Raw genomic sequence first — 20,780 nt, 5'->3', positions numbered from 1 at the left:
ACAAGATAGAAAAGTGTTTATTAGTCATTTGAACATGTAGTTTGAGCCATGGTGAATCTAGACTTGATTCTTTCTATTTGTTCATGCATAGGCATACCATTGCTAAATGGGGCCAGTAGATGGCAATAGACACGTTTGTGCTTCATTGCATGTTCCGGAGCTTGTTGATTCAAATGGAAAAGTGCATTTTCAACCATATACTACATGGAAGCAGTAGGATGCCACTGAGTGCTGATACTCAATCTCTGTTGTATAGGATGGGTGAGTACTTGCCATGTCAATGAGGGGATTCGATTAAGGTGCCCTGGATTGAACTGGGCTATGGCCCATCATGTGACCGGGCAAAGCCGGTGAGGGAGGCGAGCCCTGCTCAAATCAAATGGGAATCTGCGCCACTCAGTCATATTGTAAACAATGCAACAATTTCTATAAAATATATGTTTGAATTTTTAAAACCAGTTTTCATTGGGAATGCAGATAAAGCGTTTTTATAAAAAACAATCATTTTTTGCATGTGAAAACACAGAATCCTACTCATTACTCCACGTGCTGAACCTACATCACTTCTGTTTTGAGCCGACAGAGCGAGGCTACTCAGTTCTTTATTTTACTCTTATATTATTATCTATGCTGATGTCTAGTCACTTTACCCTTGACGTACATATCTACATCAAATACCCTGTACCCCTGCACATTGATCTGGTACTGGTACTCGTATATAGCTCCATTCTTGTGTATTTTATTCCTCTTGTGTTACTATTTTTCTTTTTATTATGATTTTTTAAACTCTGTATCGTTGGGAAGGGCTCGTGCGCATGCATTTCACGGTAAAGTCTACACCAGTTGTATTCGGAGCATGTGACAAATAACATTTGATTTGATTCAGCTCAAGCCCGGGAGGTAGCCCGGTTCCAAATCGAATGCAATCAATGTTAATCCTGTTCACCAGGGGTTTGCCTGGTGCATTAATATAATCCCCTCATTGGCACACACTCCATTGATACTGTATGTATGTAGTTGGTGAACTTTGTCAGGTGACTTGTCTAGTGAAGGATTACTGTTTAGTGAAGGATTTATCTTGAGGGAAACAAAAAAGGAAAATCCATGGTTATCGAGTCCTCTCCCAAACTCAGCAGAGTGATATTGGGTAGATTAATTTGTTAAATCGTCACAGTGCAGTGGTGGGCCTCAGCGCTCTACTTTATACTATGGGGTGTTAAGTAGAGGAAGGAAGCAGCGGGTAAATGAACTGCTGTGGTCAGCAGATCTGGAGGAGAAACACGATGCGGCTCATACACATTCATGTACTATGTACGCGAGTGATGATCTGCCACGAGTTTGCTAGCGTGTTGACCAGGAGAGCAGCTTTTCTCAGGACCGTCCCTTTGACGTGACGTGGAAAATAGCTGACAAAATACATAGTAAAGATTTAGCCGACCACTAGATGGAGCCAGAGACACATTCATTCGACAGAGAATCCTGAGTGTCCGAGAACGTCCCGTTTTTTGTGTTCTGACTTATGAAAAGGTGTGAAATTAATAACATAAGTAATGTAAACATATTGTCAGTCATTTTTGTGCCCAAAATCAGGCACTGTAGACTTGAGGTTAAGTCATGGGCCTTACCTGGGTTTTTGAGGAGCCACAGAGGGCTGATTATTTGATAGGCAGACAACTGTAGTCCAAATTAGACACGCCCAATTCAAAATCAATCCAAAACAATCATGGAGGATTACGTTTCAAGAATCAAGCATGACATGAAGTTGTCAGAGAGGGTGACAGGGTGCCTATACTTTTCTCTTGGCCCCTGAAAATAAACCTTCTCTGTGACTTACATTGCATTGATTACAGCCAACTGTTAGGCTTATGTATGCATGCCTGGGTCAGTGCATGTCTGGCTATTCTCTAAAACCCCAAGCTTTCTCTTCTCAGAATAGTGTGGCTGGTTCTCTATATGGAAGAGAACGTTTACTGCATAGAACCAGAGGAATGTTGGCATGTGTCGAGACTGGGAAAGGAAAGGGGATACCTAGTCAGTTGCACAACTGCACACATTCAACTGAAATGTGTCTTCTGCATTTAACCCAACCACTGAATCAGAGAGGTGGTGCCTCAATCAACATCCATGTCACCCGGGAGCAGATTTTTCCACCTTGCCGGCTCGGGGATTTGAACCAGCAATCTTTTAGTTACGGGTCCAACGCTCTTAACTACTAGGCTATCTGCTGCACTGGACAGTCTGTGTGTGTGTGTGTTGGGGTCACTGTTTTCAACATCATAAATAGATGTACAAGTGCCCTTGCAACCTGTAGTAAAGCCAGTCCAGAGCTGTGTTTGTGTCTGCTCTGTATGCTTCCGATAAACAGAGGCTGGTTCCCTATTCTGAGAAGAGGAAGCTTGGGGTTTTAGAGAATAGCCAGACATGCACTGTCCCAAGCATGCACACATGCAAGCATGCCTACATAAGCACTTAGAAAAAAATACATGATCTAGAACCTAAAAGTGTTCTTCAGCTATCTACATAGGAGAACCCATTTTGGTTCCAGGGAGAACCTTTTCGGTTCCATGTAGAACCCTTTCCACAGAGGGCTCTACATGAAACACAAAAGGATTCTACATGGAACCAAAAATGTTTTCCTTTTTTCCAGGAGTGTACACATACACTACACACAATATACACTACACTGTGCATGCAACCCCACTTTGAGATGCACCACTCATATATTGCCAGAAGATACCAACCCTACCGTTACGCTTGTTTACACTGAGCTGCACTGAGGTCGGAACACAATCATGGTTACATTAAAACACTGTTCCATTGAAGATTTAAATATTGCTAGTTTTCCTGGAAAACTGCCCTTTAGTCCTCATGCTAGCTATCAGTAGCCACCGCAAACATTTTGGAATGGCAGTGTCAGCCAATCAGCTCCTTTGTTGGTTCAACATGAAGTGCTATTCCAAAATGGCTGAGGTGGCTACTGCTTTTCTGGGAAAACTAAAGCAGTATTTTAATCTTCTCGATGGAGCAGTGTGGATAAAGGTCAAATTTGGAGTACATTGGCATATTCTATCCCTGCATTGAGATATGTTTTCCGACCCATATCTAGCGCCGGCTCCACGGTGTCTTAATGCAACCATGATTGTGTTCCGACTTCAGTGCAGCTCAGTGTAAACAAACATAACGGTAGGGTTGGTATCTTCTGGCAACCCTCATATAAAGCTTTGCATATGGATACATTTAGAATCCATATGTACATTAATACATACGATTCATATAGTGTACATAGTTACACACTAGCCAAATGTTCAGCCTTCCACCCTCTCAACTAAGGTATTCCTTGTTTCTCCACTACCAGGTGAGCGATGATGATGTTTCTCCACTGAGCTTCTCCTTTTCTATCTCTGCCTCTCTGGTGTAGGGGCCGTGATGGAGCTCAGACTGACAGTAGTGAGGAGAATATAAATAGTTCTGTAGTGATGCAGGTATGGGGGCTTTGATGGAGCCACATCTGAGAAGACACAGGGGAACTGTCAATATTGGCACTGCACACACATCAGTAAATGTAAATTCCATAAAACCTCACCCTTTTGTTGTGTACATGCAGGTAACTGCCAAAATAAAGGAAACACCACCAACATGAAGTGTCTTAATAGGGCTTTCGGCCACCACGAGCCAGAACAGCTTCAATGCACCTTGACATAGATTCTACAAGTGTCTGGAATTCTATTGGAGCGACACCATTCTTCCATGAGAAATTCGATCATTTGGTGTTTTGTTGATGGGGATGGGAAATGCTCTATCAGGCGCTGCTCCAGAATCTCCCATAAGTGTTCAATTAGTTTGAGATCTGGTGACTGACACACACACACAAAACACATAATCCTACTCATTACTCCAACTGACTAACCTACGTCTCTTTTGTTTTGAGCCGACTTCGCCGTCGGCCAGAACGGGGCACCTGGCTCACACCCGGTTACAAATTGAATGCAATTAACGCAAACTCTGTTCACGACCTGGGCATTAATAGAATCCCCTCATTGGCACACACACACCCTTTAAACCCCCTATGCTCCTTTGACACGCCTCTTTCAAAGTCACAAATCTCTTCTTCTAGCATTAGCATCCAAAATAATGGGCAACTGGGCATTTTTTAACATGACCCTAAGCATGATGGGATGTTAATTGCTTAATTAACTCAGGAACCACACCTGTGTGGAACCACCTGCTTTCAATAAACTTGATCTTTCATTTACTCAAGTGTTTCCTTTATTTTGGCAGCTACCTGTACCTTTTACATTCACTTTTACACCTCAGTGGTGCGAAGAAGGTAAGACAAAGGGAGGCACTCAGCTGTCATAAGTGTTGGGAATTCTCATCCATATTTCCAAAGCAGTTTTGCTGCCATTGGGACTGTGCCTCCTTTACCACGGTGTAACTGCAGACTGTTAACTCACCCACTGTTCCTTTCTTAGCCAATGCAGCTTTTGCCATTCAAGCCTCTGCTGCTGCCACTGGTTGTACAACCCCGATGCTACATTTTGCCCTTCTGTGCACCGTTGTGAATTTTACCCCAGTGGTCTAAAGGAGGTCTCGCTGTTCCCGTGACAATGCTTCAAATCAGGCTATTCCTCTTCTCTAATCCAGTGTAGAGCATGTTCCCGTTCCTCAGTTTTTGTCATTGAAGAGTTACATGGAAATGTTTCCTATCATTATTCTGTCATTTGGCCTGGTGTGTTAATGTTTTCCATTCTCTGACTTCTCTAACTGTGTGTGTGAATGGAGGTGCAGTGGCTCCTCCAGTATGACTCATGCTCTGATGTTCACAGTTCCACTTACTTAAAGGCTTGGCCTAAGCACATGGCTCCCAGACAACACACAATCTGACTTCATGTGCTGGCCTTCTCTCCTACTCACTCACTCTCTCTCTCTTTAGCTCTTTTTCTCTCTCTTTATTTTCTCCCTAGCAACCCACCCATATGCCCCTTTTTCTTTCTCTCTGTTGGTTTGAGGACAATAGCTGTCTTTTTTTCCTGTAATTTATTAGTTCATAACCCATATTTGCTGAAACAGTGAACAAAGAGCAGGATTACTTTAAAGTTCCCCTCTGTCTTCTTTCTGTCACATTGTTTATCTCTCTCACTCACACCCTTTGGAAGTATTTACAGCACAGAGGAAATATTTGTGGTTGAAATACTTTAACTTGGAATTCCTTACTTTTTTGCATCAAGATTTTCAGTAAAAATGCTTAGATATCATAAAGATGAAATCAATTTGAATGAAAGAGTAAAGATAATATAATGGAACTAAAAAGATAGTATGATGGTGTGGATTAGGATGCATTAATTATGTTTCAGAGGAATAAGCCAGATGAGATAGGCCGATTAGTAGAAAGATGAATATCAAGTTATTGTTGGAAGTGAATGAGTATGAGGACGGGCTTGGAGGCTAAAATACATCTACAGTGCAGTGAGTGTACTAAACTCAATCCAATAGCAACTCGGCAGCACAGCTACATAACACAGATCTGTTTACTACAGAGCATGTTAAAGCCTAGTTGTCAACCTGAACCTCAGAAGCCATGCTCACTTTTCTCTTTCACTCTAATGAAGGGGACACATCCTGCCACCACAGAGAAGGGCCTGATACGCTCCCAAGCTTTTACAAAATAATCTCTAGTTTTGCTTACTTGGTGTTTATTTGCCCATGGCTGAACCTCCACAAGGTCAAGTAAAAGCAGTGTGTTTTGACAAGAACTGAGATTATCATCTGAAGAACCTGGGTTTACAGGTTTAGTGGACCTCATACTCTCTGCCTTAACTCCTGCTTAACCCCTCTCGTGTGAAAGCCCCCCAGAAATGTGCTGTGTGTTTCCCTTGTACTGTTGACTGTCTGCCCTTCTGTGCACCATTGTGAACTTCACCCAGAGCAGATCCTCCCCCTGTCCTCACTGAACCCATGCCTCTGGCGCTGGAGGACACCGAGTCTTTTCTAAAAATAGAAATGTTCAATGTTCAAGTTGAATGGTTTCAAAGGTCTTCTTTAGCCTTATCTGTTATGGTTATTTATTGGCTTGTAAAGTCACACAATATCTTGGCCTTATGTTGTACCATAGTAACAACCAGTGAAATATCCCTATGTAATTATTACCCTATAGTAAGGACCGGCAGTTATGCAGTATTCCTACTTAAGCCTAAACCATAGTATTTTCTTGCCAAACAACATTGTTAAGGAATGCTACATAAGTTATTCCTTTATAGTTACCTTGGACTCTTGCCTACCTACAGACAATTCCACAGTAACAGAGTGATGCTGAGACTCCGATTCTTTTCCTTTAAAATGTATGCCAAACAAAAAACAATGAGTGCAAAGTTTTAAAAAACCATACAACTCTATGCAAAAGGACTACTTTTAACAATTTCCACAGAAAAAGTTTACAATTCCGTTTTTTTGGTTGACATGCATTTTAAAGTGATAATTTGAGACTCACCATCACTCTGTTACAATACTGTAATGTAACGTTTTCCTAGTCTTGCATTTTATTTGTGTAAATATGATTTGTGGTTAATGATTGATGCAGCTTATAATTTCTACTCCTAGTTTCACAATCTGTCAGCAATGTCACTAACAAAATTATTACAAAGTTCAGCTAATGTACAGTACTACTATTTTTGAGAACACAAAGCAAGTTGTTTGATTCTTACAACCGAATATGGTGGCACAGACCAGCTGATACATGACTTCTTTGACTTGATGTCACCCCACCAGCTGGCCCGCCGCCCCCTCCCGTGCCCTTGGCAGAGTGTGCCGAGCAGGTCCTGCTTTACTTACAGTAACACGTTGCGTAACGCTGCATGTGAGCTCCCAGTCACATGGGGCCGTCTCTTCCCCCTCCTCCCTGCCCTCCAGGTGTTTGGATTAGTGGAGTAAGGCAAGAGAAGAACAGGGAGAGGGAGGAGGGCTGGCCTGTAAACTGCCTCTTCTCCTGTCCGTTTGTCCATTTATAGGCCCCTCCTCCCTCACTACTCAAAGGTCCTCACACTTTATTGCTCTGTTTTTGTTAATGCTACTGTCATCACTTTTTCTTCTCTGTCCAGCGATGAGAGTGGCTGTTTGCACTTGGGGCTGCTGTCTCTCCTAATGCAAGGTGAGACAGCTGCCGAGTCCTACTGACGATCTGTCAACAGATCAACAGGCACCTCACGTATGTTTTAGTGTCATTGCACCCTTTGACATCCTATGTAAGCTAACCAAACAGCAAGAGCTCTCTTTGTCCTGGGGCTGTTCAGTCTCATTCTACAACCAGTAATGTCATGTAATCCACCCCAACTCTGTGTGTGTCTTACTCTGTGGAGGATGTCCAGGAGAACAGTGCTCTCGTTTCAGTCATTTGATCCGTGTCTGTAAACAGATGAATGGACCTGTTGACACTAATCTACTGTATGAGGTAATGGAGTCAGTGACTTTGGTGGCACTCCTGACTGTCTGTTCTACTTAATTCACGTGGCATGGCCCATATTGAAACACACACTCAGTGCGAAACCTTCCGTGCCCTAATCCCAGAAGTCACTCTACTTATGGCTTTATGAGAAGAGCACTGATTTCACCCCGCCATTTTGTTGTCAAACAAAGATAAGGCTCTGGGCTACTCATTAATGAATCAGAGGTTGGAAGCTACTACAAGGCTACCTACCTTGTTGTGTGAGCAGGTATGTAATAGAGGAGCCAGTGCAGAAATGGTGGTGAGAGCAGGAACTCAGTGGTAAAGGTCAGTGGATTGTCTTTTGAGTGCCCCTGGCAGGTGGGCCTAGTGCTGCTGACACTCTGGAGGCCTGTGGGGACTCCCTCCCTGACTCACATGGGCATGTGCACATCCAGCCGCTCCACTTACACTACACCCTGCCCACTGGGCAGCACAGGGACAGACCGGCATGGCTGAACTAATGCTGCTTGCAAACAATTACAGACTGAGTAGTATGCCTCATTAGCCACAGTAGTACACAGTATTTAAGTTATCATAAATATTTATGGTATAAGATGAAGAGACTGATTGATACAGTAATGCCCATTACACAAGCATAAAGAAATAATGTGGATTTTTTAATTTTTATAATCGAGGGTCTCATCCAAAGGTTAGATTCAGTCTAGATAGAGCTGCTGTGTGTAGTCTGTGACTATAGGCTAGATTGAGAAATAAAAATTGTTAACTTTAACAAGTTACATTTCCTCCACTGCTACCACGCATGGCTCCCGGCAACCACATTAAAGACAAAGAAGGCTGAAAGAAAAGCTATTTATGTAATTAACTCCTCTAATTTCCAGAGCGGGTTTCTTCAATGTTTTTCCCTTCATGTAACCACAGGCTGCAGGCTGTGAGGAGAGCTAATGCAGATAGCATGACTGTGTGGCAGGTGAGAGGGAATGTAGGTCAGCGAGAAGGAGAGAGACTAGGGACACTGTCTGCTGAGAGACAGTTTTGTGTGAGGCCCGGAGACTGCCTGCCAGTGTCACAATAGCACAGATCCACATGGTGGTTCCCTTGGAATTTAGGCCCCCAGGCGGGCCTTTGTGTTGGTTAGAGAGCCAGCCTCTGGATGGGATAAGATATCCTGCAAGAAGCCAATCAGCATGATGTTCGTTGCACCTGCACTCACAGGTGGTTTGGGCTGTAATCTGTTGAGAATAACTGATATTTCACTATACAGCACATTGAAGGGTCTCTCTGTGAATCAAGCTAGCTATAACTTGTCAAATCGTGTACGTGCACAGGGAAGCAAACTCTAGTCAGTGTTGTGTGACTGGTAGGGAGGTGAATAGACAGTGGTCCGGTGGAGTAGCTTCTCTGCTCCGGACAGAGATATTTGAAGTTGCAGTGACCTCTAACCTTTACAGGAAATGGCAAAGGCCTGTGTGGGTTTGTCCTGACATCTGACCCCTGTAATCAGACTAACACAAGGTTGAGTGCTCTGGAATTTCACCACTTTTTCTCAGTTCTCATTCACCTGCAGGCGTTTATTATTGTGCATGCACAGAGGCATGACGGAGAACACTTTGCTACTCATTTACAGATGTACAAGTTGTAGTAGTTACAACCGGGCTCTCCACCAGCAGAAGTAGCGGACTGGTCACACTAACTAGATGTACAATGCCTGGTTGATTTGGTGGTGATACAGCACCAAGCTCTACTGTAATGACCATCTGCTGGATCAGTGTAGGCTTTCTCTTTTCACACACAAAACATTTATTTTTATTTTTAAATATTACATAACATGAGATTGACTTTCAGTCAAGCCTCTCGAGTTTCATACTGGTATCTCACTATGGGATTATACTCTCCATTTGAGGTAGGCCTATCTTGAGGTCCTCCTTCCTCCCAGGGTATCGTATTCCATCTGTAAACCACGGCTGTGCTGGTGTCTGCTGCTTTGTATGGCACTTCTGTCATCACTTCAATATGATTAATGCTTGTTTTTATTGCCATTTGGCTCAAATTCCGGGCTGAAATGAGACATTTTGTTTTGAGTGTTGATGAACAGTGGGAGCAGTACATCGATGAGCTCAGGTCCTAGACAGGTCCTAAATCACCCACACGTTGAAGAATCATAAAATCTAGCTTTTGTTGCACCCTTCTGTTTTTTTGTAAAAATAGTGATCTCCTATGCCTCTGCCTTTGTTTTATCCTTGTCATTCTTGAACTGCAAGAATTATTTAGAATTTGAGAATCACACTTCATTGAAATTGAAATACCAGTGACTCACAAGTCATTTTGAACAATTCCTCAAGTGTAAATATTTCAATATCAGATGAAGCATACTATCAGCAATGTGTTGCTTTCCTGATCGTGTGTGTGTGGACAAATTGAACTATTCTTGTGGGGACCAGAAGTCAAACAAAAATTTGATCAACTGGGGACATTTTGTTGGTCCCCACAAAATCAAAAATCTATTTCTAGGGGGTTTAGGGTTAAGGTCAGAATTAGTGTTAGGGTTAGAATTAGGTTTAGGAGCTAGGATTAGTTTTAGGGTTAGGATTAGGAGCTAGTGTTAGGGTTAAATGTTAAGGTTTTGAGTTAGGGTAAGAGTACGGGCTAGTTTAGGGGTTAGGGAAAATAGGATTTTGAATGGGACTGAATTGTGTGTCCCCACAAGGTTAGATGTACAAGACTGTGTGTGTGTTTGTGTATTTTATCAGTAATACGGAGACAACCGTTGACCAGCGTATAGTCATACAGCATTTCTTGCGGCCTGCCATTTATATGATGGTGTGTGTGTTTTCCCAGTACCTATTATGGTCTGTGTCTGTATATGAAACTGTTTGACCTGGCCTCATAGTGGAAGTAATTCACCCACTCCCTGACAGTCAGCTGCCAGCAACCCCAAAGTGGCCTGCTCACATTCCACCCTTGGTGAGGGAGGTAGATTTTTTTCCTCTTTTGACTCACCCCTCCCCTTCAATAACCAGACTCAAACGCCCCCTTTGTTTTTGTCTCCTTAAAAGGTTACCTTGTTTTACCACTTTCGCATTCCCAAAAGACAAACAGTTATGGCAAAATACCAACACAAGGGAAAAATTAAACACTGTTGAGAGATAATGGGTGCCTTGCCTGAGAGAGGCCACGACAACACATTCTTCTAGTACACAGAACAGAACATGCATATCCTTAAGCCTGTAATCCGGGGGCTGTATATGGTCAGGGTTCCTGGAGAAGGGAGACCAGAGACCAGTTCCTCAGAAGTGAAGAAGACAAATCAGAGGGGGTGTTGGCATTGTGGGTAGTGTCTGCCGTGGACTATTTTGCCTGGAACTCACCCCCCTCCTTTTACCCCCAGCCAGACAGGCCACAGCTGCGTTGCCATGGGGAGCGGGTTCACTCAAGGTTCTGCTGGTGAAAACTTGTTTTGTGGTGGCATGAGAGGTGTGGCCTGGGACAGGGAGGGTGGGGCTGACCTACATTCTGCCTGGGCCTGCAGCAGCACTGTATTGTACTGTAGCAGATACTCAGAAAAACCACAGAGAGCAGAGCTCCCCTTAACAGAAAGTCTCTCAGACTGAGGCACATCCAGGACTCGCTGGAACTCCAACACACACACATTCCCAGTCATTCCACACACTCTGGAACCTCTGAAATAACAGCTGGCCTGAGGGACGCTAAAAATCTCTTTAGTATTGACTGTTAAGTTGTTGAACTTGTCTCTGTGTCCCTCCCAAGGCTCACTGTCTCTCCCTGTTCCACCCACTAAATACGCTTATCCATGTGGACACATAACACCTGTTGCCACAGTGAAAGGGCAGATGGCTGGGCCATTTCCAAAGTTCCCACTGGGCACACACTGGTTGAATCAATGTTGTTTGAACCAACGTGGAATAGATGTGGACTTGACGTCTGTGCCCAGTGGGTCAACACTGTCAGAGCCATGGATGGACAAAAATGACTAAATACAATTACAAAATACAGAATACCATAAAGATCAACGTATCAAAATAACCACAAAATACTTGCAAGTAGCCGGCCCAAACAGCAACAATATTCTCAGTAATGGTTACAAAATGTTTTACTTGCTATGAATGTTATATGTTGTTGTTTATCTACCTTAGTTGAGCAACTCACTCTGGATAAGCTTTTCAGGGTGGAACTCATTAGAATAATACTCAGCATGCTTTGCAATTGTTCATTTTTACATATACATTTATATTTAGTTCATTTGGCAGATGCTTTTATCACACCATAGTGCTATCAGACTTCTGATAACAACGCAGGATGAAAGGGGAGCAACAAAATGTGAACCGCTATGAACAAATGTATGAAAAGGTATTTTGTATTTTGAAAATACAAATGACAGTATTTTGAAAATACTAAATATATTGGAGTGTAGTTCAGCCCAGTGTAATTCAAATGTCAAAATACTAAAATCATTAAAATATGTATTTCAAATTTAAATGCTGCCCAGAGCGTAGAGTCAACCGTCATTAGGTGTTGCCTGAAAACAGTAACAGACACCCTCCCCACCCATAAGATGATGTGGCCACTAATATTACACAAAGACCTGTAGATGAGGACATGCTGGTTGGTTGTGAAATGTCTGTAGACAATGTTAAGCATTCTCTCTCTCTCTCTCTCTCTCTCTCTCTCTCATATACACATTACATGTGACAGCTGATGCAATTTTTGTGCCACAGATGAGGAAATGAAAACAAAGGGAAGGGAGGGTAATTTGCTTTAAGCCCGCCCCCTTTCACACTTGCAGGGGGCATCATGCACCCCGAAAAATAGGATTGGGTACCAGGCACGTGAGGATGGATGTGGGATGGCCCCAACAGGGGCAGACTCCCCGGGAATTTAGCCTTTTTCAAACACCTGAAACAGCTTAACAGTCATAATCATTATTCTTAATTCTACGTAAAAAACGATGTATATTTTTCTGCGTATCTAAGCACACCTCTTGAGCTGTCTGTAGCCTCCTGACCGGTGGTTATTTTTTTTAAATAAACTAAATATGCTTCTCTACATCTCAGCTAAAATCTGGGTTAAAGACAAAGGAATTTGAGTCGTATTCAGTACATGTATGTCACGCCCTGGCCATAGAGAGGGTTTTGTTCTCTATTTTGGTTAGGCCAGGGTGTGACTAGGGTGGGCATTCTATGTCCTTTTTTCTATGTTTTGTATTTCTTTGTTTTGGCCGGGTATGGTTCTCAATCAGGGACAGCTGTATATCGTTGTCTCTGATTGGAGCCATACTTAGGCAGCCTGTTTTCCTTAATTTCTGTTTAGTGTTGCTAACCTGACAGAACTGTTTGGCTGTCGGTTTTTGTTTCTTTGTTTATGTGTTCTCAGTACAATAAATACATGATGAGCACTCAACATGCTGCGCCTTGGTCTACTCCCTTCGACGGCCGTTACAGAACCACCCACCAAAAGAAGACCAAGCAGTGTGGATTGGAGCACCGGGGAGAAGGATGGACATGGAAGTTGGAACGTCGATTCTGGGAGGACAAGTTAAGTGAGCTACAGGAGCCTGAGAGGCAGCCCCCCCAAAAATGTGTTGGGGGGGCACCGTTGGAGTTGGGGTAAGTCAGGTTGGAGACCTGAGCCAACTCCCCGTGCTTATTATGGGGAGCGACGGATCAAGCAAACACCCTGTTATGCTGAGTTACGCACTGTGTCACCAGTGTGCAGCTATAGCCTGGTGCGGTCGATACGGGCTCCTCAGCGTTGCCGTGTTAGAGTTGGCACTCAGCCAGGGAGAAGTGCGCCGGCGCAGCACATCTGCCCACCAGTGCGTCTCCTAGGTCCAGCCTACCCTGCACCTGCTCTACGGCAGCCATCAGTCCCCAGCACAGCCCAGTTCGCCCTGTGCCAGCACTCTGCCCGTGCCGGGCTATAGTGACAACTCAGCCAGGACGGGTTGTGCAGGCCGTGCGCTACAGACCTCCAGTGCGTCTCCAGGACCCGGTCTATCCTGTGCCTGCTCCCAGAGCCAGGCCTCCTGCATGTCTCCCCAGCCTGGTGAGTCCTGTGCCTGAGCCCAGAGCCAGGCCTCCTGCAAGTCTCCCCAGCCTGGTGAGTCCTGTGCCTGCTCCCAGAGCCAGGCCTCCTGCATGTTTCCCCAGCCTGGTGAGTCCTGTGCCTGACGCCTGTCCGGAGCTGCCAGAGTCGCCGGCCTGTCCGGAGCTGCCAGAGTCGCCGGCCTGTCCGGAGCTGCCAGAGTTGCCGGAGCTGCCAGAGTCGCTGGCCTGTCCGGAGCTGCCAGAGTCGCCGGCCTGTCCGGGGCCCGCTGCGAGGGTCCCCAGTCCGGGGTCGGCGGCGAGGGTCCCCAGTCCAGAGGCGCCACCTAAGTGGGCCAAGCCGAAGGTGGAGCGGGGTCCACGTCCTGCACCAGAGCCGCCGCCGTAAGGAAGGCCCACCTGGACCCTCCCCTTTAGAGTCAGGTTTTGCGGCCGGAGTCCGCACCTTTGGGGGGGGGTTCTGTTACGCCCTGGCCATAGAGAGGTTTTTGTTCTCTATTTTGGTTAGGCCAGGGTGTGACTAGGGTGGGCATTCTATGTCCTTTTTCTATGTTTTGTATTTCTTTGTTTTGGCCGGGTATGGTTCTCAATCAGGGACAGCTGTATATCGTTGTCTCTGATTGGGAGCCATACTTAGGCAGCCTGTTTTCCTTTGGGTTTTGTGGGTGGTTAATTTCTGTTTAGTGTTGCTAACCTGACAGAACTGTTTGGCTGTCGGTTTTTGTTTCTTTGTTTACTGTGTTCTCAGTACAATAAATACATGATGAGCACTCAACACGCTGCGCCTTGGACTACTCCCTTCGACGGCCATTACAATGTAGTTATTGCTTGCTTTTCTAAAGCAGGGGTCTTCAAACTTTTCTTGTAGCTACGACATACCTAATACATACAATACAGCTTTAGTGACACCCCTGTCTCAAAAACGAATGGTTTCAGTTGCTTAAATTTAGTAAATTAAGCTTTTCCTCCCAACTGTGCCGTTCTGCTTGTAAAATGATGACTAACTTTACCCACTTCATGTAAAAATGGAAAACTGCTATTGGTTTTTTATCTACTTGAATATAAAGTTGAATCCCCCTTCTCCTAAAATGTAATGTATTAAGACAGTTATGATGATTTACTATACGATAATTGTGCCATTTGCTAATAGCAGCTGTTTTGCTGGTTAAACAAAGTTTAGCAATGTGTTGTGGAAAGATTTGCGCTGGAGGGGATGGCTGCTGTTTTATGGGCTCTTAACCAACTGTGCTATTTTGTTAGTTTTTTTCGCATTGTTTGTAACTTATTTTGTACATGTTGCTGCTACCGTCTCTTATGACCGAAAAGAGCTTCTGGACATCAGAACAGTGATTACTCACCTTGAACTGGACAAAGAATTTTTCTTTAACTAGTCGGACGAGAGGGATTTACTCCAAACACCTGAACAGGCCCTCATGCCCGTCATTCACAAGGAGACGGCGGTATTGCGGAAGGCGATCGAGGTGCCTTTTGAGGATCCGGCGATGAGTGGCTAATCTGCCTTTGCAATCGATACTATTGGCCAACGTCCAATCGCTGGCTAATAAAGTGGATGAACTACAAGCACGTATATCCTACCAACGGGACATTAAAATCTGTAATATCCTATGTTTCACCAAGTTGTGGCTGAACGACGACATGAATAACATACAGCTTGCGGGTTATACACTGTATCGGCAGGATAGAACAACAGCCTCTGGTAAGACAAGGGGTGGCGATCTACGAATATTTCTAAATAACAGCTGGTCCACGATATCTAAGGAAGTCTCAAGGTTTAGCTCGCCTGAGGTAGAGTATCTCATGATAAGCTGTAGACCGCACTACCTAGGGAGTTTTCATCTACATTCTTCGTATCTGTCTATTTACCACCACAAACCGATGCTGGCACTAAAACCCCACTCAATTAGCGATATACGGCCATAAGCAAACAGGAAAATGTTCATCCAGAGGCGGCACTCCTAGTGGCCAGGGACTTTAATGCAAGAAAACTTAAATTCGTTTGACCTAATTTCTACCAGCATGTTAAATGTGCAACCAGAGGGAAAAAAACTCTAGACCACCTTTACTCCACATACAGAGACGCATACAAAGCTCCCCCTCGCCCTCCATTTGGCAAATCTGACCATAATTCTATCCTCCTGATTCCTGCTTAAAAGCAAAAATTAAAGCAGGTAGCATCAGTGACTCGGTCAAAAGAAAGTGGTCAGATGAAGAAAGTGCTAAGCTACAGGACTGTTTTGCTAGCACAGACTGGAATATGTTCCGGGATTCATCCAATGGCATTGAAGAGTACACCACATCAGTCACTGGCTTCATCAATAAGTGCATCGATGACGTTGTCTCCACAGGGACTGTACGTACATACCCCAACCAGAAGCCATGGATTACAGGCAACATCCGTACAGAGCTAAAGGGTGGAGCTGCTGCTTTCAAGGAGCGGGACTCTAACCTGGAAGTTTAGGAGAAATCCCGCTATGCCCTCCGACAAACCATCAAACAGGCAAAGCGTCAATACAGGATTACGATCGAATCATACTACACCGGCTCCAACATTCGTCGGATGTGGCAGGGCTTGCAAACTATTACAGACTACAAAGTGAAGCACAGCCGAGAGCTGCCCAGTGACACGAGCCTACCAGATGAGCTAAACTACTTCTATGCTCGCTTCGAGGCAAATAACACTGAAACATGCATGAGCGCACCAGCTGTTCCAGAAGACTGTGTGATCATGCTCTCCGCAGCCGATGTGAGTAAGACCTTTAAACAGGTCAACATTCACAAGGCCGCAGGGCCATATGGACGTGTACAGTCGTGGGCAAAAGTTTTGAGAATGACACAAATATTAATTTTCACAAAGTCTGCTGCCTCAGTTTGTATGATGGCAATTTGCATATACTCCAGAATGTTATAAAGAGTGATCAGATGAATTTCAATTAATTGCAAAGTCCCTCTTTGCCATGCAAATGATCTGAATCCCCCCAAAAATTCCACTGCATTTCTGCAGAAGGCTTCAGGGCGCCCAAGAAAGTCCAGCAAGCGCCAGGACCGTCTCCTAAAATTGATTCAGCTGCGGGATCGGGGCACCATCAGTACAGAGCTTGCTCAGGAATGGCAGCAGGCAGGTGTGAGTGCATCTGCACACATAGTGAGACGAAGACTTTTGTAGGATGGCCTGGTGTCAAGAAGGGCAGAAAAGAAGCCACTTCTCTCCATGAAAAACATCAGGGACTGACTGATATTCCGCAAAAGGTACTGGGATTGGACTGCTAAGGACTGGGGTAAAGTCATTTTCTCTGATGAATCCCCTTTCCGATTGTTTGGGGCATCCGGAGAAAAGCTTGTCCGGAGAAGACAAGGTGAGCGCTACCATCAGTCCTGTGTCATGCCAACAGTAAAGCATCCTGAGACCATTCATGTGTGGGGTTGCTTCTCAGCCAAGGGAGTGGGCTCACTCACAATTTTGCCTGATTAAAGGATGGTACCAACACATCCTCCGAGAGCAACTTCTCCCAACCATCCAGGAACAGTTTGGTGACGAACAATGCCTTTTCCAGCATGATGGAGCACCTTACCATAAGGCAAAAGTGATAACTAAGTGGCTCGGGGAACAAAACATCGATATTTTGGGTCCATGGCCAGGAAACTCCCCAGACCTTAATCCCATTGAGAATTTGTGGTCAATCTTAAAGAGGCGGCTGGACAAACAAAAACCCACAAATTCTGACAAACTCCAAGCATTGATTATGCAAGAATGGGCTGCCAACAGTCAGGATGTGGCCCAGAAGTTAATTGACAGCATGCCAGGGCGGATTGCAGAGGTCTTGAAAAAGAAGGGTCAACATTGCAAATATTGACTCTTTGCATCAACTTCATGTAATTGTCAATAAAATCCTTTGACATGTATGAAATGCTTATAATTATACTTCAGTATTCCATAGTAACATCTGACAAAAATATCTAAAGACCCTGAAGCAGCAAACTTTGTGGAAATTAATATTTGTGTCATTCTCAACTTTTGGCCACGACTGTACTCCGAGCATGCGCTGACCAACTGGCAAGTGTCTTCACTGACATTTTCAACCTCTCCCTGTCCGAGTCTGTCATACCAACATGTTTCATGCAGACCACCATAGTCCTTGTGCCCAAGAATACTAAGGTATCCTGCCTAAATGACTACCGACCCGTAGCACTCACGTCTGTAGCCATGAAGTGCTTTGAAAGGCTAGTCATGGCTCACATCAACACTATTATGCCAGAAACCTTAGACCCACTCCAATTTGCATACCTCCCCAACAGATCCACAGATGATGCAATCTCCATTGCACTCCACACTGCCCTTTCACACCTGGACAAAAGGAACACCTATATGAGAATGCTGTTCATTGACTACAGCCCAGTGTTCAACACCATTGTGCCCTCAAAGATCATCACTAAGCTAAGGAGCCTGAGACTAAACACCTCCCTCTGCAACTGGATCCTGGACTTCCTGACGGGCTGCCCCCTGGTGGTAAGGATAGTTAACAACACATCCGCCACGCTGATCCTCAACACAGGGGCCCCTCAGGGGTGCGTGCTCAGTCCCCTCCTGTACTCCCTGTTCACTCATGACTGCATGGCCAGGCACGACTCCAACACCATTGTTAAGTTTGCTGATGACACAACAGTGGTAGGCCTGATCACTGACAACGATGGGACAGCCTATAGGGAGGAGGTCAGAGTCCTGGCCGTGTGATGCAAGGATAACAACCTCTCCCTCAACATGATCAAGACAAAGGAGATGATTGTGGACTACAGGAAAAGGAGGACCGAGCACGCCCCATTCTCATCGACGGGGCTGTAGTGGAGCAGGTTGAGAGCTTCAAGTTCCTTGGCGTCCACATCACCAACAAACTAACATGGTCCAAGCACACCAAGACAGTCGTGAAGAGGGAACGACAAAACCTATTCCCCCTCAGGAGACTGAAAAGATTTGACATGGGTTCTCAGATCCTCAAAAGGTTCTACAGCTGCACCATCGAGAGCATCCTGACGGGTTGCATCACTGCCTGGTATGGCAACTGCTCAGCATCTGACTGTAAGGTGCTACAGAGGGTAGTGTGTACGACCCAGTACATCACTGGGGCCAAGCTTCCTGCCATCCAGGACCTATATACTAGGCGGTGTCAGAGAAAGGCTAAAAATATTGTCACCAAAGTTATAAACTGTGGCAAGCGGTACCGGAGCGCCAAGTCTAGGTCCAAGAGGCTTCTAAACAGCTTCTACTCCCAAGCCATAAGACTCGTGAACATCTAATCAAATGGCTACCCAGACTATTTGCATTTCCCCCCCCCCCCCCCTTTTATGCTGCTGCTATTCTCTGTTATTATTTATGCGTAGTCACTTTAATAACTCTACCTACATGTACATATTACCTCAATTACCTCGACTACCCATTGCCCCCACACATTGACTCTGTACCGGTACCCCCGTATATAGACTCACTATTGTTATTTTACTGCTGCTCTTTAATTATTTGCTACTTTTATTTCTTATTTTTTTAGGTATTTTTCTTAACTGCATTGTTGGTTAAGGGCTCGTAAGTAAGCATTTCACTGTAAGGTCTACACCTGTTGTATTCGACATATGTGACAAATAAAATTTGATTTGACAAACGTTAATGTCCAAGTCAAGAAAGCTTGCCAGCAGCCAGAGTACTCGCAGTTACAGCAAGTGTAATTAGCTCCAATTAGTGTAATTTGCTCAATATTAGAAGATATGCCCTTATTTTCTACTAGTCTGTTATATTTGTATTTATTATGGATCCCCATTAGCTGCTACTCTTCCTCGGGTCAGGCCAGGACCAGAAGTCCCCACAAGAATAGTAAACAAACAAAAATTGGACCAACTGGGGACATTTCGTTGGTCCCCAGTTGGTCAAATGCTATTTCTATGAGGTTTAGGGTTAAGGTTAGAATTAGTGTTAGGGTTAGATTTACGTTACGGGTTAGGAGCTAGGTTTAGTTTTAGGGTTAGGTTTAGGGTTAAGGTTAGGTTTTTGGGTTAAGGTTGATGTCGCCTGTTAAATCCACTTCAATCAGTGTAGATGAAGGTGAGAAGACAGTTGAGTAATGGATTGTGTATGTGTGCCATTCAGCAGGTGAATGGGCAAGACAAAATATTTAAGTGCTGCTGAGTTTTTCACGCTCCACAGTGTTCTGTGTGTATCAAGAATTGTCCACCACCCAAAGGACATCCAGTCAACTTGACACAACTGTGGGAAGCATTGGAATCAACATGGTCCAACATCCCTAAGGAACGGGTTCTACACCTTGTAGAGTCCATGACCAGACAAATTGAGGCTGTTCTGAGGGCAACTCAATATTAGGAAGGTGTTCCTAATATAACGGACCTCCGGTTGAATACCCATGTTCTAAAATCTACCAACCTTGCCAGCAAACTTGATTGATAGCAAAATGAAAATAGTTTCTTGGTAGCTAGTTATGAGGTTTGGAAATTGGGAAGCTATCTGGGCTAGCTAAAGCCAACTTCCTAAAATTGCTAAGTGGCTAGTAGCCTAGTATTACAGAGAGAAAAAAACAAAATGTGTCCTGTTTAAAACATTTTTTAAACAGGACAAATCTTAAGGGGGCATGTGCCCCTGTGCCCCCTATGGGCATGACGCCTATGCACACATGCACACACACGCTGCACACATGCACATGCACACAACCATGACCAGGCTGAGGAACTATGCTCTGGGCTCCCAAACTGAGCCATATGAATGGAAAACAACACTATGTAACACTTCACACCGAAACACAGAGCCCTGTGTTACTCAACACACAGTAGCAGGTTGTTTAATCCTCCCGTAATGTTTTCTACACCAGATCAGTAATCCCTTCATAAATTGCCTGTTCACAGGCATATTGTACACATTTTTGGAGGATTGCCAAGGCCCCACCAAAACTAGGTCTGACGTATGCCCTGATCTCAGTAACAAACTTCATATCTGATTGATTGCCAGTTGTTGTTGTATCTGGTTGCATAATAAACCATTCTACATTACCGGTTATTCTGACATTTTAATGTGTATCATAAACTATTATGATGACCATAAAGTATATGTTTGAATGAGATTATCAGAGTCCTGTTTATGACTTTGATTACTTTTATAGTGCTGCTTGCCTGCTTTTGTTTTTGTAAGTTGCAAATGATCACACTTTAGACTAGGACGTGATAGTGACAGTTTCAATATTGTCTCGGAAATGTCTACTAATGTAGTA

This window comes from Salmo salar, chromosome 03 (assembly GCF_965601325.2).
Source record: "Salmo salar chromosome 03, fSalSal1, whole genome shotgun sequence".
NCBI classification, from domain to species: Eukaryota; Metazoa; Chordata; class Actinopteri; order Salmoniformes; family Salmonidae; genus Salmo; species Salmo salar.
This window is presented reverse-complemented; position numbering follows the sequence as displayed.